This window comes from Cryptomeria japonica, unplaced genomic scaffold (genome assembly GCF_030272615.1).
Source record: "Cryptomeria japonica unplaced genomic scaffold, Sugi_1.0 HiC_scaffold_33, whole genome shotgun sequence".
NCBI classification, from domain to species: Eukaryota; Viridiplantae; Streptophyta; class Pinopsida; order Cupressales; family Cupressaceae; genus Cryptomeria; species Cryptomeria japonica.
Window position 1 is genome coordinate 355001 of NW_026728855.1, and position 22500 is coordinate 377500.

Sequence of the window (22500 nt, forward strand, 5' to 3'; positions counted from 1 at the left end):
ATCGATCAGCCCTCACAATGGCCCAAGGCCAGAGATCGGACTGCTACGATTTACCCCAACAATCATCGTGCCACTCTTCGCAGAGAGGTGATAGACGCCAACGAGCCCGCGCATAGCAATCGAGGTGTAAAAAGGGCGTTGAAGGCAGGAAGCCTGGACGAAAGAGGCTACGAGGTCACCTCGAAGCGGTCTAAGAATCGGGCGCACTTGGGGCGACTACCAGTGCCAACCCCTTATCCCGCGGTGCGTCCGACACACAGAAATTTCCAAGGCGGCCAAGGAGCCTCCCCGCATAGCAATCGGGGTGTGAGGTTACGGATGCAGCATTGATAGCAATCGAGGTGTGAGGCGAAGGATGCAGAAGTGAGAGCCGAGGGATGTAGCAGAGATAGCAATCGGGGTGTGTGATGCAGAAGAGATAGCAATCGAGGTGTGCGGTGGGAAGGGCCCAGCAGCCAGAATGCATGAAGCGACGGATGAAGCAGTGATGACAACCGGGCTGTGAGGAGAGGAGGGATGCAGCCAAGAAAGCAATCAGGGCTCGAGGCAAGGGATGCATCAAGGATAGCAATCATGTTGTGAGGCGAGATTCCAAAGGCTAAACGTGAGAGGCTGCAGGGTCGACTCAGAGAGGTCTATGCATGTGAGAGGCTGAAAGCAAGGTCGACTCGGAGCGGTCTATGCATCGGGCGCGCTTGGGGCGACTACCAGTGCCAACCCCTTATCCCGCGACGCGTCCGACAAAGAGAACGTTCCAAGGCGGCAGAGGAGGTTACCAGCCGAAGGATGCAGTAGCAATAACAGGTATAGTTCCGCGGCGGCCGAGAAGACTCACCGCATAGGAATCGGGATGCGAGGCGAGGGATGCGGCGGGAAGGCCCCGACGGCTAAACGGAAGAGGCTGCAGGGCCGCCTCGGAATGGTCCAAGCATCGGATGCGATTGGGACGACTACCAGTGCCAACCCCTTATCCCGCGATGCGTCCGATACACAGATAGTTCCAAGGCGGCCGAGGAGCCTCACCGCATATCAATCGGGGTGCGAGGCGAGGGATGGGGCGGGAAGGCCCCAACGGCTAGACGGAAGAGGCTTCAGGGCCACCTCGGAATGGTCCAAGCATCGGACGCGCTTGGGGCGACTGCCAGTGCCAACCCCTTATCCCGCGATGCGTCCGATACACAGATGGTTCCAAGGCGGCCGAGGAGCCTCACCGCATAGCAATCGGGGGTGCGAGGCGAGGGATGGGGCGGGAAGGCCCCAACGGCTAGACGGAAGAGGCTTCAGGGCCGCCTAGGAATGGTCCAAGCATCGGACACGCTTGGGGCGACTACCAGTGACAGCCCCCTATCCCGCGATGCGTCCGATACGAAGATGGTTCCAAGGCGGCCGAGGAGCCTCACCGCATAGCAATCGGGGTGCGAGGTGGGGGATGCGGCGAGATGGCCCCAACGGCTAGACGGAAGAGGCCACAGGGCCGCGTCGGAATAGTCCAAGCATCGGACGCGCTTGGGGTGACTACCAGTGACAACCCCTTATCCCGCGATGCGTCCGATACGAAGATAGTTCCAAGGCGGCCGAGGAGCCTCACCGCATAGCAATCGGGGTGCGAGGTGGGGGATGCGGCGAGATGGCCCCAACGGCTAGACGGAAGAGGCTGCAGGGCCGCCTCGGAATAGTCCAAGCATCGGACGCGCTTGGGGCCACTACCAGTGACAACCCCTTATCCCGCGATGCGTCCGATACGAAGATAGTTCCAAGGCGGCCGAAGAGCCTCACCGCATAGCAATCGGGGTGCGAGGTGGGGGATGCGGCGAGATGGCCCCAACGGCTAGACGGAAGAGGCCACAGGGCCGCCTCGGAATAGTCCAAGCATCGGACGCGCTTGGGGCGACTACCAGTGACAACCCCTTATCCCGCGATGCGTCCGATACGAAGATAGTTCCCAGGCGGCCGAGGAGCCTCACCGCATAGCAATCGGGGTGCGAGGCGAGGGATGCGGCGAGATGGCCCCAAAGGCTAGACGGAAGAGGCTGCAGGGCTGCCTCGGAATAGTCCAAGCATCGGACGCGCTTGGGGCGACTACCACTGCCAACCCCTTATCCCGCGATGCGTCCGATACACAGATAGTTCCGAGGCGGCCGAGGAGGTGGGGGATGCAGCGAGATGGCCCCAACGGCTAGACGGAAGAGGCTGCAGGGCCGCCTCGGAATAGTCCAAGCATCGGACGCGCTTGGGGCGACTACCAGTGACAACCCCTTATCCCGCGATGCGTCCGATACACAGATAGTTCCGAGGCGGCCAAGGAGCCTCACCGCATAGCAATCGTGGTGCGAGGTGGGGGATGCGGCGAGATGGCCCCAACGGCTAGACGGAAGAGGCTGCAGGGCCGCCTCGGAATGGTCCAAGCATCGGATGCGCTTGGGGCGACTACCACTGCCAACCCCTTATCCCGCGATGCGTCCGATACACAGATAGTTCCAAGGCGGCCGAGGAGCCTCACAGCATAGCAATCAGGGTGCGAGGCGAGGGATGCGGCGAGAAAGCCCCAACGGCTAGAGGGAAGAGGCTTCAGGTCCGCCTCGGAATGGTCCAAGCATCGGACGCGCTTGGGGCGACTACCAGTGACAACCCCTTATCCCGCGACGCGTCCGATACACAGATAGTTCCAAGGCGGCCGAGGAGCCTCACCGCATAGCAATCGGGGTGCGAGGCGAGGGATGCGGCGAGAAGGACCCAACGGCTACACGGAAGAGGCTTCGGGGCCGCCTCGGAATGGTCCAAGCATCGGACGCGCTTGGGGCGACTACCAGTGACAACCCCTTATCCCGCGACGCGTCCGATACACAGATAGTTCCAAGGCGGCCGAGGAGCCTCACCGCATAGCAATCGGGGTGCGAGGCGAGGGATGCGGCGAGAAGGACCCAACGGCTAGACGGAAGAGGCTTCGGGGCCGCCTCGGAATGGTCCAAGCATCGGACGCGCTTGGGGCGACTACCAGTGACAACCCCTTATCCCGCGACGCGTCCGATACACAGATAGTTCCAAGGCGGCCGAGGAGCCTCACCGCATAGCAATCGGGGTGCGAGGCGAGGGATGCGGCGAGAAGGACCCAACGGCTAGACGGAAGAGGCTTCGGGTCCGCCTCGGAATGGTCCAAGCATCGGACGCGCTTGGGGCGACTACCAGTGACAACCCCTTATCCCGCGACGCGTCCGATACACAGATAGTTCCAAGGCGGCCGAGGAGCCTCACCGCATAGCAATCGGGGTGCGAGGCGAGGGATGCGGCGAGAAGGACCCAACGGCTAGACGGAAGAGGCTTCGGGTCCGCCTCGGAATGGTCCAAGCATCGGACGCGCTTGGGGCGACTACCAGTGACAACCCCTTATCCCGCGACGCGTCCGATACACAGATAGTTCCAAGGCGGCCGAGGAGCCTCACCGCATAGCAATCGGGGTGCGAGGCGAGGGATGCGGCGAGAAGGACCCAACGGCTAGACGGAAGAGGCTTCGGGTCCGCCTCGGAATGGTCCAAGCATCGGACGCGCTTGGGGCGACTACCAGTGACAACCCCTTATCCCGCGACGCGTCCGATACACAGATAGTTCCGAGGCGGCCGAGGAGCCTCACCGCATAGCAATCGGGGTGCGAGGCGAAGGATGCGGCGAGAAGGACCCAACGGCTAGACGGAAGAGGCTTCGGGTCCGCCTCGGAATGGTCCAAGCATCGGACGCGCTTGGGGCGACTACCAGTGACAACCCCTTATCCCGCGACGCGTCCGATACACAGATAGTTCCAAGGCGGCCGAGGAGCCTCACCGCATAGCAATCGGGGTGCGAGGCGAGGGATGCGGCGAGAAGGACCCAACGGCTAGACGGAAGAGGCTTCAGGGCCGCCTCGGAATGGTCCAAGCATCGAACGCGCTTGGGGCGACTACCAGTGACAACCCCTTATCCCGCGACGCGTCCGATACACAGATAGTTCCGAGGCGGCCGAGGAGCCTCACCGCATAGCAATCGGGGTGCGAGGCGAGGGATGCGGCGAGAAGGACCCAACGGCTAGACGGAAGAGGCTTCAGGGCCGCCTCGGAATGGTCCAAGCATCGGACGCGCTTGGGGCGACTACCAGTGACAACCCCTTATCCCGCGACGCGTCCGATACACAGATAGTTCCGAGGCGGCCGAGGAGCCTCACCGCATAGCAATCGGGGTGCGAGGCGAGGGATGCGGCGAGAAGGACCCAACGGCTAGACGGAAGAGGCTTCAGGGCCGCCTCGGAATGGTCCAAGCATCGGACGCGCTTGGGGCGACTACCAATGACAACCCCTTATCCCGCGACGCGTCCGATACACAGATAGTTCCGAGGCGGCCGAGGAGCCTCACCGCATAGCAATCGGGGTGCGAGGCGAGGGATGCGGCGAGAAGGACCCAACGGCTAGACGGAAGAGGCTTCAGGGCCGCCTCGGAATGGTCCAAGCATCGGACGCGCTTGGGGCGACTACCAGTGACAACCCCTTATCCCGCGACGCGTCCGATACACAGATAGTTCCGAGGCGGCCGAGGAGCCTCACCGCATAGCAATCGGGGTGCGAGGCGAGGGATGCGGCGAGAAGGACCCAACGGCTAGACGGAAGAGGCTTCAGGGCCGCCTCGGAATGGTCCAAGCATCGGACGCGCTTGGGGCGACTACCGTTGCCAACCCCTTATCCCGCGATGCGTCTGATACACAGATAGTTCCGAGGCGGCCGAGGAGCCTCACCGCATAGCAATCGGGTTGCGAGGCAGATTATTGGGAAGGGAACCCCCTGGGATGCGGCTCAAGCAGTGCCCAAAGGGACTGGAATGCGGAATCACATCGAGAGACCCAAATGCTATACGAGGGCTCAAATCGAATTATCGATTTGGCCACGACATGGACGCATCGGAACGACTACCTTTGCCGAACCACTCGCAATTGCATCCATACCGAAACCAATAGACATTTCCGTTAGAGCCCTCGCATAGCATTCGGGAATCTCGCATGCCCCTCTAAATCGACCAATGCTGGCGCTCAATGAAAATCCGAGCGCTACCACCGTTCGAGCGCCAGCATTGGTCGAGTTAGAGGGGCACGGGGGAGAATGCTCCAGTCAACACCTCCCCTATATAAGTTATTTGTCCGATTCTCGCACAACCGTAGTCTGCCTCGTCGAATCAAACAACGGTCCCAGATTCCGACTTCCGTTCCGTAGAGACCCAAAAGCTAGATGGAGGCTCGCAAGAAAGAGAGTCGGCGCATAGCAATCGGGTTTCTCGAACGTTTAGGGACCGAGCTCACTTGCGGATAGGGCAAAATCCGCCAAGCAACCCAAAAGCTAGACGGGGGCTCGAATCGAATCGCCTAGGCGGCCACAACAACGACGTGTTGGATCGACTACCAGTGCCAAACCATTCAGCAAGACTAGTCTGTGTCGAGGCCGGATAGAGATTCTCAGAGAGCGCCCGCATAGCATTTAGGAGACCTGCCGCGTCCCTCACACTCGACAAATGGTGGTGCACGTTTATAAATCCGAGCGATCCCAACCCTTTCAAGCACCAACATCGGTCGAGATAGAGGGGCACGGAGGGGGCTGCGTGAGACAACACAGTCCCCTATATAAGTTATTTGTCCGATTCTCACACATCCGAAGAATGGTCATCAAATCGGACAACAGCCCAAACTTCCGACTTCCGTCCCAGAAAGCCCAAGAGCTATCTAAAACGTTCATGGCCGGAACTCGATCGCGGCTATACCAGTCCGCCAAGCAACCCAAAAGCTAGACTGGAGCTCTAGTCGAATCACCTCTGTGGCCATTGCAAGGACGTGTTGGAGCGACTACCATTGCCGAACCATTCCGCAGGTCGAGTCCATACCAAGGCCGCATAGAGATTCACGATGAGCTCCTGCATAGCAATCAGGAGACTTGCCGTGTCCATCACAATCGATAAATCCTGGTGCAAGATTTTTGCATCCGAGCGCTCCAACCAGTCGAGCACCAGCATCAATCGACATAAACGGGCACGGGGGGAGGATGCTCGAGAACACTACCTCCCCTATATAAGTTATTTGTCCGATTCTCAAGCAGCCGAAGTCTGGTCATCGAATCGGGTCAAAGACCACAACTTCCGACTTTACCCACAATGCAAGTCATCGAATCGAACATCGGCCCCCGAGTCGGACTCCATGCGTATGTCAGGTCATCGGACCCAAATTCCGCCTTCCTGCGCATGGCGGGCCATCAATATCAACTCGGTCATCGGACCCAAACTCCGCCTTTTTGCGTATGGCACGCCTTCAAATCGGTCATCGGACCCAAATTCCGCCTTCCTGTGCATGGCGGGCCATCAACATCAACTCGGTCATCGGACCCAAATTCCGCCTTTCTGCGCATGGCACGCCATCAACTCGGTCATCGGACCCAAATTCCGCCTTCCTGCGCATGGCAGGTCATCGGACACAAATTCAGACCTCGCCAATATGCCTACGTATCGAATCGGTCATCGGACCCAACTTCCGACTTCATCCATACTGTAGGGTCTTTGAGGTTGGCGCGGTGCGCTCAACCCAGGGAGTCGACCCATCGAAGCATACACCTCCCCTATATAAGCTATTTGTCCGATTCCCACACCTGTGTAGTTTGCACCTCTGACCAGGACATCGACCCCAACTTCCGAACTCGACTGCAACGACGGCACCAGCGCCTTGGTGCGCACCTTGCGACGCACAGTCCCAACATTCGCCTTCCTGCACATGGCAGGTCATCGGACCCAAATTCCGACCTCGCGAGTATGCCTACATATCGAATCGGTCATCGGACCCAACTTCCGACTTCATCCATACCGTAGGGTCTTTGAGGTTGGCGCGGTGCGCTCAACCCGGGGAGTCGACCCAACGAAGCATACACCTCCCCTATATAAGCTATTTGTCCGATTCCCACACCTGTGTAGTTTGCACCTCCGATCAAGACATCGACCCCAACTTCCGAACTCGCCTCCAACGACCGAACCAGCGCCTTGGTGCGCACCTTGCAACGCACAGTGCCAACATTCGCCTTCCTGCACGTGGCAGGTCATCGGACCCAAATTCCGACCTCGCGAGTATGCCTACATATCGAATCGGTCATCGGACCCAACTTCCGACTTCATCCATACCGTAGGGTCTTTGAGGTTGGCGCGGTGCGCTCAACCCGGGGAGTCGACCCAACGAAGCATACACCTCCCCTATATAAGCTATTTGTCCGATTCCCACACCTGTGTAGCTTGCACCTCCGATCAGGACATCGACCCCAACTTCCGAACTCGACTAAAAAGACCGCACCAGCGCCTTGGTGTGCACCTTGCAACGCACAGTGTCAACATTCGCCTTCCTGCACATGGCAGGTCATCGGACCCAAATTCCGACCTCATGAGCATACCTACTAATCGAATCGGTCATCGGACCCAACTTCCGACTTCATCCATACCGTAGGGTCTTTGAGGTTGGCGCGGTGCGCTCAACCTGGGGAGTCGACCCATCGAAGCATACACCTCCCCTATATAAGCTATTTGTCCGATTCCGACACCTGTGTAGTTTGCACCTCCGCTCAGGACATCGACCCCAACTTCCGAACTCGCCTGCAACGACCGAACCAGCGCCTTGGTGCGCACCAAAAGTGCGCACTTTTGGAGGGCACTTTTCTGCGCTCCAAAGGTGCGCACTTTTGGAGGGCACTTTTTGGAGGGCACTTTTCTGCGCTCCAAAGGTGCGCACTTTTGGAGGGCACTTTTTGGAGGGCACTTTTCTGCGCTCCAAAGGTGCGCACTTTTGGAGGGCACTTTTTGGAGGGCACTTTTCTGCGCTCCAAAGGTGCGCACTTTTGGAGGGCACTTTTTGGAGGGCACTTTTCTGCGCTCCAAAGGTGCGCACTTTTGGAGGGCACTTTTTGGAGGGCACTTTTCTGCGCTCCAAAGGTGCGCACTTTTGGAGGGCACTTTTTGGAGGGCACTTTTCTGCGCTCCAAAGGTGCGCACTTTTGGAGGGCACTTTTTGGAGGGCACTTTTCTGCGCTCCAAAGGTGCGCACTTTTGGAGGGCACTTTTTGGAGGGCACTTTTCTGCGCTCCAAAGGTGCGCACTTTTGGAGGGCACTTTTTGGAGGGCACTTTTCTGCGCTCCAAAGGTGCGCACTTTTGGAGGGCACTTTTTGGAGGGCACTTTTCTGCGCTCCAAAGGTGCGCACTTTTGGAGGGCACTTTTGTGCACTCCAAAGGTGCGCACTTTTGGAGGGCACTTTTCCTGTGCTCCAAAGGTGCACACCTAGGTGAGCACCTTCGACCACACCTTGTAGCACACCAAACTCTGACTTTCGACTTCATCCGCAATGCAGGGTCTTTGAGGTTGGCGCAATGCGCACAACCAGGGGAGTCGACCCATCAAACCCAACACCTCCCCTATATAAGCTATTTGTCTGATTCTCATACATGCGTAGCCTGCAGGAGCAATTAGGACATCGACCCCAACTTTCGGCTTCTAAACGAAAACAAGGTCTTTGAGGTTGGTGTAATGCGAACAACTAGGGGAGTCAACCCATCAAACCCAACACCTCCCCTATATAAGCTATTTGTCTGATTCTCATACATGTGTAGTCTACAGGAGCAATTAGGACATCGACCCCAACTTTTGACTTCTTAACGAAAACAAGGTCTTTGAGGTTGACGTAATGCGCACAACCAGGGGAGTCGACCCATCAAACCCAACACCTCCCCTATATAAGCTATTTGTCCGATTCTCATACATGTGTAGCCTGCAGGAGCCATTAGGACATTGACCCCAACTTTTGACTTCTTAACGAAAACAAGGTCTTTGAGGTTGGCGTAATGCGCACAACCAAGGGAGTTGACCCATCAAACCCAACACCTCCCCTATATAAGCTATTTGTCTGATTCTCATACATGTGTAGCCTGCAACAACGATTAGGACATCCACCCCAACTTCTGAATTCGTCTGCGTTGACCGCACCAAAGGTGCACGCCTTGGTGCTCACCAAAATCCGACTTCCGACTTCTTCTGCTATGCGGGGTCTTTGAGGTTGGCGCAGTGCGCACAACCAGGGGAGTCAACCCACCGAATGCAACACCTCCCCTATATAAGCTATTTGTCTGATTCTCATACATGCGTAGACTGCAGCAATGATTAGGACATCCACCCCAACTTTTGACTTCTTAAACAAGACAGGGTCTTTGAAGTTGGTGCAGTGCACACAACCAGGGGAGTCGACCCATCAAACGCAACACCTCCCCTATATAAAGCTATTTGTCCGATTCTCATACGTGTAGTCTGCAGCAGCGATTAGGACATCGACCCCAACTTCCGAATTCGTTTGCATTGACCGCACCAAAGGTGCACGCCTTGGTGTGCACCCTGGAGTGCACTTTGGTGCTCACCTCGGTGCACACTTTGGTGTGCACCTCGGTGTGCACCAAAGGTGCGCACCTTGGAGCGCACCAAAGGTGTACACTTTGGAGCGCACCACATAGGGTCTTTGAGAGGTTGGCGCAGTGCGCACACCAAGGTGGGTGTTGAGGTGCGTGCCGAGGTGGGTGGGTGCTAGGGTGCGCTCCATGGTGGGTGCCAGGGTGGGTGCGTGCTAGGGTGGATTCCAAAGAGGGTCATAGGGTGGGTGCCAAGGTGGGTTGGTGATATAGTGGGTTCAAAGGTGGGTACTAGGGTGGGTTCCAAGGTGGGTCACAAGTTGGGTGCCAGGATGCGTGGGTGTTAGGTTGGGTGCCAAGGTGGGCTCCTGCGTGGGTGGGTGCTAGGGTGGGTTTCAAGGTGGACGCGAGGGCGGGTGCCAAGGTGGGTAACAAGTTGGGTGTTAGGATGGGTGAGTGCTAGAGTGGGTGCCAAGGTGGGTGGGTGCTAAGGTGGATGCCAAGGTGGTTCACAGGGTGGGTGGGTTCTAGGGTGAGTTCCAAGGTGGGTCACAGGTTCAGTGCTAGGGTGGGTGTCAAGGCGGGTGTCGAGGTGCCTGGGTGCTAGGGTGTGGATGCCAATGTGGGTCATAGGGTGGGTACTAGGGTGGGCTGCAATGTGGGTGCCAAGGTGGGTAACATGCTCGGTGGGTTCTAAATTGGGTGCCAGGGTGGGTGTGCACCCACCTTGCCCGAGGTGGGTGCCAAGGTGCCAGTGTGGGTGGGTGCTAAGGTGGATGCCAAGGTGGGTGAGAAGGTGGGTGATAGGTTGAGTGGTAGGATGGGTGGGTGCCAAGATGGGTCACAGGGTGGGTGCAAGGGTGGGTAGGTGCTAGGGTTGGTGTCAGGGTGGGTGGGTGCTAGGTTGGGTTCCAAGGTGGGTGCGAGGGTGAGTGTCAAGGTGGGTCACAGGTTAGGTGCTAGGATGGGTGAGTGCTAGGGTGCAAAGGTGCCAGGGTGGGTGCTAGGATGGGTCGATGCTAGGGTGAGTGGCAAGGTGGGTCCACAAGTGTCAAGGTGGGTGCCGAGGTGGGTGCCAAGTCGGCGACTGCTATGGTGGATGCCAAGGTGGGTCACGGGGTGGGTGCCAAGTTGCTAGGTTGGGTTCCAAGGTGGGTGCCAACGTGGGTGCTAGGGTGCGTGGGTTAAAGGGTGTGTCACAACGTGGGTGCCAGGATGGGTGCGCACCCACACTGGCCAAGACGGGTGCGGGTGCAAGGTTGGGTTCCAAGCCCGGTCACAGGCTGGGTGCTAGGATGGGTGGGTGCCAAGGTGGGCACCAGGGTGGGTGCACCCACCCTGGCCAAGGTGGGTCACGGGGTGGGTCCTAGGGTGGGTAACGGGGTGGGTACTAAGGTGCGTGCCAAGGTGGGTCATAGGGTGGGTGCCAAGGTGGGCACCAGGGTGGGTGTGCACCAACCCTAGCCAGGGTAGGTCACGGGGTGGTTGTCGGGGTGGGCGTCAAGGAGCCAAGGTGGGTGGCAAGTAGCCAAGTTGCGTGCCAAGGTGGGTGTCGGGGTGGGTGCCAAGGATCCAAGGTGGGTGCCAAGGAACCAAGGTGGGTGTCTGGGTGGGTGCCGAGGTGGGAGCCAGGGTGGGTCCCAAGGTGAGTGCAAAGGTGGGTGCCAGGGTCAAGGTGAGTGCCAATGTGGGTTCCAAGGTGCCAGGGTCAGGGTGAGTGCCAATGTGGGTTCAAAGGTGCTAAGTTGGGTGCGAGGTTGGGTGCGAGGGTGGGTGGGTGCCAAGGTGTGCTAGGTGGAAGCCCGGGTGGGTCGGCATCCCATGGGTGTCGAGTTGGGTGCCTGATGGGTGCTTCTTGTCAAGTTTTAGTCGTCGGGACTCATTTCGAGCCTTAGAGGTCGTTTCTTGTCCGGTTGCCCTGTCTTCGACCTGGGAACCCAATTTTGGTCCTCGGGTCCCATTTTTTTTTGTCTCGCATCCCACTTTTGGCCTGTGGCCTTTTCGGGGTCGATTCTCGTTTTGGGCATCAGAGCATGTTTCTTCTCCTAAAACCCAATATTTGTTTATTAAGTCTCGGAACACATTTTTGTTCTCGTGGACCCATCATGGGTCTTGGAACGCATTTGTGGTCCTTGGGTCCCATTTTGCATCCCGAAACTTGTGTTTTGGTGCTTGATCCCTATTTTGGGTGCCCACCTTGCACCAAGTGCGCACCCGGGGCAAACCGAGCGCCTTGGTGCACCGGGGCAAGATCGAGCGTGCACCCGAGGCGCCCCGAACATGCACCAAGGTGCACTCGGCCCACATGTGAGCGCAGGTCGTTGCGCCCGAGGTGGTGTGTGGGCACCGCGTTGCAGACGGGACACTGCACGCACACGACGCCCCCTCCAGGTGCACGCACGTAGGCCGGGCCGGGTGCACACCCGACGCCCTAGCAAGGTGCGCGCACCCGGGCAGGGCTCACACTTGGCGAACGGGGCGCACTTCGCGAGGGAGGGTGTGCACCTCGACGGGGGTGGGTGGCCGGGGTGGATTCGCACGTGGGTCGCGGTTTGCTAAGTACACACTGCGACAAGCTCATAACGGGTGCGATCATACCAGCATTAGTGCACCGGATCCCATCAGAACTCCGCAGTTAAGCGCGCTTGGGCCGGAGTAGTACTGGGATGGGTGACCTCCCGGGAAGTCCCGGTGTTGCACCCTTTTTTAGTTTTTCGCCGGGCGTCGCAATGCTATTTGAATAAACCTTTTGCCCGTTTGCGTTCTCGTCGGGGCCGGGCCGGGCCGGGGTGCGCTGCCCGCACTACCGCGCGCGCGGGGGCGACACCGAGCGCGCACCCGAGGCGCCCCGAGCACACAGGCCACGGTGCAACCCGGGCGTTGTGCGCGCACCCCGGTGCGCCCGAGGTGCTGCGCGCGCACCCAGGTGAAATCGGTGTGCACCTCGGCCAGTGCGCGCTCGGTCGAGTCGCGCACGTTGGCCAAGGTGCACGGTGATGTTTCTTACTCTAAGGTTCCGCACCAGACGCCCGGGACAGGTGAGCGAAGCTGGGCGGGGCCGGGTGCGCGGCCGGGGCAGGTGCACGCAGCTGGAGAGAGCTTTGGAGCACACTTCGGAGCGCACCAATGATGCGCTCCATTCAAAAGTTTCCTGAAAAGGCAAAAAAAGTTGAGATTATAGAATTTCCCACTTGAGAGATTGTAAAAAAAAAAAATTTAAAATGAAGGAAACGCGGGTGCCAAGGTGTGCGCAGCCCAGCCAAGGTGTGCGCACCAAGGCGCCCACCCTGGCGAAGGTGCACGCAAGGTGCGCACCCGAGGCAAACCGGACAATTAACCCAACTTTCGACTTCGCGCGCACCTTGGAGCGCACTTCGGAGCGCTCCTTGGTGCGCACCAATCTTGGGCACCTCGGAGTGCACCATGGCGCCCACCAAGGTGCGCACCCGGGGCAAACCGAGCTCCGACTTCGTGCGCACCTTGGAGCGCACGAAAGGTGCGCACCATGGCGCCCACCAAGGTGCGCAGCCCAGCCAAGGCGTGCGCATCAAGGTGCGCACCCTGGCGAAGGTGCGCACCCGGGGCAAACCGAGCTCCGACTTCGTGCGCACCTTGGAGCGCACAAAAGGTGCGCAACCCAGCCAAGGTGTGCGCACCCCGGTCAAACCGAGCTCCGAATCGTGCGCACCAGAGGTGCACGCCATCGTGCGCACCTTGGAGCACACTTCGGAGCCCTCCTTGGTGCGCGCCGATGTTGCGCACCTCGGAGCGCACCCGGGGAAAACAATGCAATTAACCCGACTTTCGACTTCGTGGGCACCTCGGAGCGCTCTCGGGTTCGCACCTCGGAGCACACCGAGGTGCGCACCTTTGATGCGCTGCCTTCACCAATTTCCAGAAAAGGCAAGAAAACATTGAGAAGGTGTGCGCACCGAGGTGCCCACCCTGGCGAAGGTGCACGCGAGGTGCGCACCCGGGGCAAACCGGGCTCCGACTTCGTGCACGCCGCACCTTGGAGCACACTTCGGAGCGCTCCTTGGTGCGCACCAGGGCGCGCAACCCAGCCGAGGTGCCCACCCCGGCGAAGGTGCACGCGAGGTGCGCACCCGGGGCAAACCGGGCTCCGACTTCGTGCACGCCATGGTGCCCACCGCGGCGAAGGTGCACGCGAGGTGCGCACCCGGGGCAAACCGGGCTCCGACTTCGTGCACGCCGCACCTTGGAGCACACTTCGGAGCGCTCCTTGGTGCGCACCATGGTGCCCACCAGGGCGCGCAACCCCGCCGAAGGTGCACGCGAGGTGCGCACCCGGGGCAAACCGGGCTCCGACTTCGTGCACGCCGCACCTTGGAGCACACTTCGGAGCGCTCCTTGGTGCGCACCATGGTGCCCACCAGGGCGCGCAACCCCGCCGAAGGTGCACGCGAGGTGCGCACCCGGGGCAAACCGGGCTCCGACTTCGTGCACGCCATGGTGCGCACCGCGGCGAAGGTGCGCACCCGGGGCAAACCGGGCTCCGACTTCGTGCACGCCGCACCTTGGAGCACACTTCGGAGCGCTCCTTGGTGCGCACCAGGGCGCGCAACCCAGCCGAGGTGCCCACCCCGGCGAAGGTGCACGCGAGGTGCGTACCCGGGGCAAACCGGGCTCCGACTTCGTGCACGCCGCACCTTGGAGCACACTTCGGAGCGCTCCTTGGTGCGCACCATGGTGCCCACCAGGCCGCGCAACCCAGCCAAGGTGTGCGCACCAAGGTGCACGCGAGGTGCGCACCCGGGGCAAACCGGGGTCCGACTTCGTGCACGCCGCACCTTGGAGCACACATCGGGGCGCTCCCGGGTTCGCACCGGCGTTGCGCACCGTGGTGGGCACCTCGGAGCACACCAAGGTGGGCAGCGAGGTGCGCACCTTTGATGCGATGCCTTCACTAATTTCCATAAAAGGCAAAAAAAAAACGAGATTTTAAAATTTCCGTTTTGAAAGATAGTGAGAAAAAGGGAATGCTGGTGCCATCTTGAGCCCGCCCTGGTGCGCAGCCCAGCCAAGGTGTGCGCACCAAGGTGCCCACCCTGGCGAAGGTGCGCGCCCGGGCAATTAATCCAACTTCCAACTTCGCGCGCGCCAGGGTGGGAGCGCACCCAACAACCGGGCCTGGGAAGAGCCAATGCGAGAAACCCCACCAAACGCTCTGACAAAAAAAGAGGGGGCGCTCCAGTAACCCCGCTTCGGAGCGCACCCTGGGCAAACCCAGCCAAGGTGCCCACCCCGGCCAAGGTGCAGGCGAGGTGCGCACCCGGGGCAAACCGGGCTCCGACAACGTGCACGCCGCACCTTGGAGCACACTTCGTAGCGCTCCCGGGTGCGCACCTCAGAGCACACCAAGGTGGGCAGCGAGGTGCGCACCTTTGATGCGCTGCCTTCACTAATTTCCAGAAAAGGCAAAAAAAAAAGGAGATTTTAAAATTTCCGTTTTGAAAGATAGTGAAAAAAACGGAACGCGCGTGCCATCTTGAGCCCGCCCTGGTGCGCAGCCCAGGTAAGGTGCCCACCCTGGCAAAGGTGCGCACCCGGGCAATTAACCCTACTTCCGACTTCGTGCGCGCCAGGGTGGCAACCGGGCCTCGGAAGAGCCAATGCGAGAAACCCCACCAAACGCTCCGACAAAAAAAGAGGCGGCGCTCCAATAACCCCGCTTCGGAGCGCAGCCGGGGCAAACCCAGCCAAGGTGCCCACCCCGACGAAGGTGCACGCGAGGTGCGCACCCGGGGCAAACCGGGCTCCGACAACGTGCACGCAGCACCTTGGAGCACACTTCGAAGCACTCCCGGGTGCCCACCGGCGTTGCGCACCGTGGTGGGCAGCGAGGTGCGCACCTTTGATGCGCTGCCTTCACTAATTTCCAGAAAAAGGCAAAAAAAAATGAGATTTTAAAATTTCCGTTTTGAAAGATAGTGAAAAAAAAGGAACGCGGGTGCCATCTTGAGCCCGCCCTGGTGCGCAGCCCAGGCAAGGCATGCGCACCAAGGTGCCCACCCGAGGTGCACACCCGGGGCAAACCGGGCTCCGACTTCGTGCAGGCCGCACCTTGGAGCACACTTCGGAGCGCTCCTTGGTGCGCACCATGGTGCCCACCAGGGCGCGCAACCCAGCCAAGGTCTGCACACCAAGGTGCCCACCCCGGCGAAGGTGCACGCGAGGTGCGCACCCGGGGCAAACCGGGCTCCGACTTCGTGCACGCCATGGTGCCCACCGCGGCGAAGGTGCACGCGAGGTGCGCACCCGGGGCAAACCGGGCTCCGACTTCGTGCACGCCGCACCTTGGAGCACACTTCGGAGCGCTCCTTGGTGCGCACCATGGTGCCCACCAGGGCGCGCAACCCAGCCAAGGTGTGCGCACCAAGGTGCACGCGAGGTGCGCACCCGGGGCAAACCGGGGTCCGACTTCGTGCACGCCGCACCTTGGAGCACACATCGGAGCGCTCCCAGGTTCGCACCAGCGTTGCGCACCTTTGATGCGCTGCCTTCACTAATTTCAAGAAAAGGCAAAAAAAAACGAGATTTTAAAATTTCCGTTCTGAAAGATAGTGAAAAAAACGGAACGCGGGTGCCATCTTGAGCCCTTCCTGGTGCGCAGCCCAGGCAAGTTGTGCGCACCAAGGTGCCCACCCTGGCGGAGGTGCGCGCCCGGGGCAATCCGGGCTCCGACTTCGTGCACTGCATGGTGCCCACCAAGGCGCGCAACCCAGCCAAGGTGCCCACCGCAGCGAAGGTGCACGCGAGGTGCGCACCCGAGGTGCACACCCGGGGCAAACCGGGCTCCGACTTCGTGCACGCCGCACCTTGGAGCACACTTCAGAGCGCTCCTTGGTGCGCACCAGGGCGCGCAACCCAGCCGAGGTGCCCACCCCGGCGAAGGTGCACGCGAGGTGTGCACCCGGGGCAAACCGGGCTCCGACTTCGTGCACGCCATGGTGCCCACCGCGGCGAAGGTGCGCACCCGGGGCAAACCGGGCTCCGACTTCGTGCACGCCGCACCTTGGAGCACACTTCGGAGCGCTCCTTGGTGCGCACCATGGTGCCCACCAGGCCGCGCAACCCAGCCAAGGTGTGCGCACCAAGGTGCACGCGAGGTGCGCACCCGGGGCAAACCGGGGTCCGACTTCGTGCACGCCGCACCTTGGAGCACACATCGGGGCGCTCCCGGGTTCGCACCGGCGTTGCGCACCGTGGTGGGCACCTCGGAGCACACCAAGGTGGGCAGCGAGGTGCGCACCTTTGATGCGATGCCTTCACTAATTTCCATAAAAGGCAAAAAAAAAACGAGATTTTAAAATTTCCGTTTTGAAAGATAGTGAGAAAAAGGGAATGCTGGTGCCATCTTGAGCCCGCCCTGGTGCGCAGCCCAGCCAAGGTTTGCGCACCAAGGTGCCCACCCTGGCGAAGGTGCGCGCCCGGGCAATTAACCCAACTTCCAACTTCGCGCGCGCCAGGGTGGGAGCGCACCCAACAACCGGGCCTGGGAAGAGCCAATGCGAGAAACCCCACCAAACTCTCTGACAAAAAAAGAGGGGGCGCTCCAGTAACCCCGCTTCGGAGCGCACCCTGGGCAAACCCAGCCAAGGTGCCCACCCCGGCCAAGGTGCAGGCGAGGTGCGCACCCGGGGCAAACCGGGCTCCGACAACGTGCACGCCGCACCTTGGAGCACACTTCGTAGCGCTCCCGGGTGCGCACCTCAGAGCACACCAAGGTGGGCAGCGAGGTGCGCACCTTTGATGCGCTGCCTTCACTAATTTCCAGAAAAGGCAAAAAAAAAAGGAGATTTTAAAATTTCCGTTTTGAAAGATAGTGAAAAAAACGGAACGCGCGTGCCATCTTGAGCCCGCCCTGGTGCGCAGCCCAGGTAAGGTGCCACCCTGGCAAAGGTGCGCACCCGGGCAATTAACCCTACTTCCGACTTCGTGCGCGCCAGGGTGGCAACCGGGCCTCGGAAGAGCCAATGCGAGAAACCCCACCAAACGCTCCGACAAAAAAAGAGGCGGCGCTCCAATAACCCCGCTTCGGAGCGCAGCCGGGGCAAACCAAGCCAAGGTGCCCACCCCGACGAAGGTGCACGCGAGGTGCGCACCCGGGGCAAACCGGGCTCCGACAACGTGCACGCAGCACCTTGGAGCACACTTCGAAGCACTCCCGGGTGCCCACCGGCGTTGCGCACCGTGGTGGGCAGCGAGGTGCGCACCTTTGATGCGCTGCCTTCACTAATTTCCAGAAAAAGGCAAAAAAAAATGAGATTTTAAAATTTCCGTTTTGAAAGATAGTGAAAAAAAAGGAACGCGGGTGCCATCTTGAGCCCGCCCTGGTGCGCAGCCCAGGCAAGGCATGCGCACCAAGGTGCCCACCCGAGGTGCACACCCGGGGCAAACCGGGCTCCGACTTCGTGCAGGCCGCACCTTGGAGCACACTTCGGAGCGCTCCTTGGTGCGCACCATGGTGCCCACCAGGGCGCACCCGAGGCAAACCGGGCTCCGACTTCGTGCACGCCGCACCTTGGAGCACACATCGGAGCGCTCCCAGGTTCGCACCAGCGTTGCGCACCTTTGATGCGCTGCCTTCACTAATTTCCAGAAAAGGCAAAAAAAAACGATATTTTAAAATTTCCGTTCTGAAAGATAGTGAAAAAAACGGAACGCGGGTGCCATCTTGAGCCCTTCCTGATGCGCAGCCCAGGCAAGTTGTGCGCACCAAGGTGCCCACCCTGGCGGAGGTGCGCGCCCGGGGCAAACCGGGCTCCGACTTCGTGCACTGCATGGTGCCCACCAAGGCGCGCAACCCAGCCAAGGTGCCCACCGCAGCGAAGGTGCACGCGAGGTGCGCACCCGAGGTGCACACCCGGGGCAAACCGGGCTCCGACTTCGTGCACGCCGCACCTTGGAGCACACTTCAGAGCGCTCCTTGGTACGCACCAGGGCGCGCAACCCAGCCAAGGTGCTCACCCCGGCGAAGGTGCACGCGAGGTGCGCACCCGGGGCAAACCGGGCTCGGACTTCGTGCACGCCGCACCTTGGAGCACACATCGGAGCGCTCCCGGGTTCGCACCAGCATTGCGCACCTTTGATGCGCTGCCTTCACTAATTTCCAGAAAAGGCAAAAAAAAGAAAAAAATGAGATTTTAAAATTTCCGTTTTGAAAGATAGTGAAAAAAACGGAACGCGGGTGCCATCTTGAGCCCGCCCTGGTGTGCAGCCCAGGCAAGTTGTGCGCACCAAGGCACCCACCCTGGCCAAGGTGGGTCACGGGGTGGGTCCTAGGGTGGGTAACGGGGTGGGTACTAAGGTGCGTGCCAAGGTGGGTCATAGGGTGGGTGCCAAGGTGGGCACCAGGGTGGGTGTGCACCAACCCTAGCCAGGGTAGGTCACGGGGTGGTTGTCGGGGTGGGCGTCAAGGAGCCAAGGTGGGTGGCAAGTAGCCAAGTTGCGTGCCAAGGTGGGTGTCGGGGTGGGTGCCAAGGATCCAAGGTGGGTGCCAAGGAACCAAGGTGGGTGTCTGGGTGGGTGCCGAGGTGGGAGCCAGGGTGGGTCCCAAGGTGAGTGCAAAGGTGGGTGCCAGGGTCAAGGTGAGTGCCAATGTGGGTTCCAAGGTGCCAGGGTCAGGGTGAGTGCCAATGTGGGTTCAAAGGTGCTAAGTTGGGTGCGAGGTTGGGTGCGAGGGTGGGTGGGTGCCAAGGTGTGCTAGGTGGAAGCCCGGGTGGGTCGGCATCCCATGGGTGTCGAGTTGGGTGCCTGATGGGTGCTTCTTGTCAAGTTTTAGTCGTCGGGACTCATTTCGAGCCTTAGAGGTCGTTTCTTGTCCGGTTGCCCTGTCTTCGACCTGGGAACCCAATTTTGGTCCTCGGGTCCCATTTTTTTTTGTCTCGCATCCCACTTTTGGCCTGTGGCCTTTTCGGGGTCGATTCTCGTTTTGGGCATCAGAGCATGTTTCTTCTCCTAAAACCCAATATTTGTTTATTAAGTCTCGGAACACATTTTTGTTCTCGTGGACCCATCATGGGTCTTGGAACGCATTTGTGGTCCTTGGGTCCCATTTTGCATCCCGAAACTTGTGTTTTGGTGCTTGATCCCTATTTTGGGTGCCCACCTTGCACCAAGTGCGCACCCGGGGCAAACCGAGCGCCTTGGTGCACCGGGGCAAGATCGAGCGTGCACCCGAGGCGCCCCGAACATGCACCAAGGTGCACTCGGCCCACATGTGAGCGCAGGTCGTTGCGCCCGAGGTGGTGTGTGGGCACCGCGTTGCAGACGGGACACTGCACGCACACGACGCCCCCTACAGGTGCACGCACGTAGGCCGGGCCGGGTGCACACCCGACGCCCTAGCAAGGTGCGCGCACCCGGGCAGGGCTCACACTTGGCGAACGGGGCGCACTTCGCGAGGGAGGGTGTGCACCTCGACGGGGGTGGGTGGCCGGGGTGGATTCGCACGTGGGTCGCGGTTTGCTAAGTACACACTGCGACAAGCTCATAACGGGTGCGATCATACCAGCGTTAGTGCACCGGATCCCATCAGAACTCCGCAGTTAAGCGCGCTTGGGCCGGAGTAGTACTGGGATGGGTGACCTCCCGGGAAGTCCCGGTGTTGCACCCTTTTTTAGTTTTTCGCCGGGCATCGCAATGCTATTTGAATAAACCTTTTGCCCGTTTGCGTTCTCGTCGGGGCCGGGCCGGGCCGGGGTGCGCTGCCCGCACTACCGCGCGCGCGGGGGCGACACCGAGCGCGCACCCGAGGCGCCCCGAGCACACAGGCCACGGTGCAACCCGGGCGTTGTGCGCGCACCCCGGTGCGCCCGAGGTGCTGCGCGCGCACCCAGGTGAAATCGGTGTGCACCTCGGCCAGTGCGCGCTCGGTCGAGTCGTGCACGTTGGCCAAGGTGCACGGTGATGTTTCTTACTCTAAGGTTCCGCACCAGACGCCCGGGACAGGTGAGCGAAGCTGGGCGGGGCCGGGTGCGCGACCGGGGCAGGTGCACGCAGCTGGAGAGAGCTTTGGAGCACACTTCGGAGCGCACCAATGATGCGCTCCATTCAAAAGTTTCCTGAAAAGGCAAAAAAAGTTGAGATTATAGAATTTCCCACTTGAGAGATTGTAAAAAAAAAAAATTTAAAATGAAGGAAACGCGGGTGCCAAGGTGTGCGCAGCCCAGCCAAGGTGTGCGCACCAAGGCGCCCACCCTGGCGAAGGTGCACGCAAGGTGCGCACCCGAGGCAAACCGGACAATTAACCCAACTTTCGACTTCGCGCGCACCTTGGAGCGCACTTCGGAGCGCTCCTTGGTGCGCACCAATCTTGGGCACCTCGGAGTGCACCATGGCGCCCACCAAGGTGCGCACCCGGGGCAAACCGAGCTCCGACTTCGTGCGCACCTTGGAGCGCACGAAAGGTGCGCACCATGGCGCCCACCAAGGTGCGCAGCCCAGCCAAGGCGTGCGCATCAAGGTGCGCACCCTGGCGAAGGTGCGCACCCGGGGCAAACCGAGCTCCGACTTCGTGCGCACCTTGGAGCGCACAAAAGGTGCGCAACCCAGCCAAGGTGTGCGCACCCCGGTCAAACCGAGCTCCGAATCGTGCGCACCAGAGGTGCACGCCATCGTGCGCACCTTGGAGCACACTTCGGAGCCCTCCTTGGTGCGCGCCGATGTTGCGCACCTCGGAGCGCACCCGGGGAAAACAATGCAATTAACCCGACTTTCGACTTCGTGGGCACCTCGGAGCGCTCTCGGGTTCGCACCTCGGAGCACACCGAGGTGCGCACCTTTGATGCGCTGCCTTCACCAATTTCCAGAAAAGGCAAGAAAACATTGAGAAGGTGTGCGCACCGAGGTGCCCACCCTGGCGAAGGTGCACGCGAGGTGCGCACCCGGGGCAAACCGGGCTCCGACTTCGTGCACGCCGCACCTTGGAGCACACTTCGGAGCGCTCCTTGGTGCGCACCAGGGCGCGCAACCCAGCCGAGGTGCCCACCCCGGCGAAGGTGCACGCGAGGTGCGCACCCGGGGCAAACCGGGCTCCGACTTCGTGCACGCCATGGTGCCCACCGCGGCGAAGGTGCACGCGAGGTGCGCACCCGGGGCAAACCGGGCTCCGACTTCGTGCACGCCGCACCTTGGAGCACACTTCGGAGCGCTCCTTGGTGCGCACCATGGTGCCCACCAGGGCGCGCAACCCCGCCGAAGGTGCACGCGAGGTGCGCACCCGGGGCAAACCGGGCTCCGACTTCGTGCACGCCGCACCTTGGAGCACACTTCGGAGCGCTCCTTGGTGCGCACCATGGTGCCCACCAGGGCGCGCAACCCCGCCGAAGGTGCACGCGAGGTGCGCACCCGGGGCAAACCGGGCTCCGACTTCGTGCACGCCGCACCTTGGAGCACACTTCGGAGCGCTCCTTGGTGCGCACCAGGGCGCGCAACCCAGCCGAGGTGCCCACCCCGGCGAAGGTGCGTACCCGGGGCAAACCGGGCTCCGACTTCGTGCACGCCGCACCTTGGAGCACACTTCGGAGCGCTCCTTGGTGCGCACCATGGTGCCCACCAGGCCGCGCAACCCAGCCAAGGTGTGCGCACCAAGGTGCACGCGAGGTGCGCACCCGGGGCAAACCGGGGTCCGACTTCGTGCACGCCGCACCTTGGAGCACACATCGGGGCGCTCCCGGGTTCGCACCGGCGTTGCGCACCGTGGTGGGCACCTCGGAGCACACCAAGGTGGGCAGCGAGGTGCGCACCTTTGATGCGATGCCTTCACTAATTTCCATAAAAGGCAAAAAAAAAACGAGATTTTAAAATTTCCGTTTTGAAAGATAGTGAGAAAAAGGGAATGCTGGTGCCATCTTGAGCCCGCCCTGGTGCGCAGCCCAGCCAAGGTGTGCGCACCAAGGTGCCCACCCTGGCGAAGGTGCGCGCCCGGGCAATTAACCCAACTTCCAACTTCGCGCGCGCCAGGGTGGGAGCGCACCCAACAACCGGGCCTGGGAAGAGCCAATGCGAGAAACCCCACCAAACGCTCTGACAAAAAAAGAGGGGGCGCTCC

At 60.7% G+C, this 22500-nt stretch overlaps 2 non-coding genes across 2 annotated transcripts; both read left to right on the forward strand.

The window, feature by feature from the left end:
• The first annotated feature begins 12009 nt into the window (after positions 1-12009).
• LOC131861778 (5S ribosomal RNA) lies at positions 12010-12128 on the forward strand. The gene has a single exon (XR_009360809.1). It is a non-coding gene; the product is annotated as a 5S ribosomal RNA (ribosomal RNA).
• A 7817-nt stretch (positions 12129-19945) lies between these two features.
• Positions 19946-20064, forward strand: LOC131861821 (5S ribosomal RNA). Its single transcript, XR_009360851.1, has one exon. It is a non-coding gene; the product is annotated as a 5S ribosomal RNA (ribosomal RNA).
• The last annotated feature ends 2436 nt before the right edge of the window (positions 20065-22500 follow it).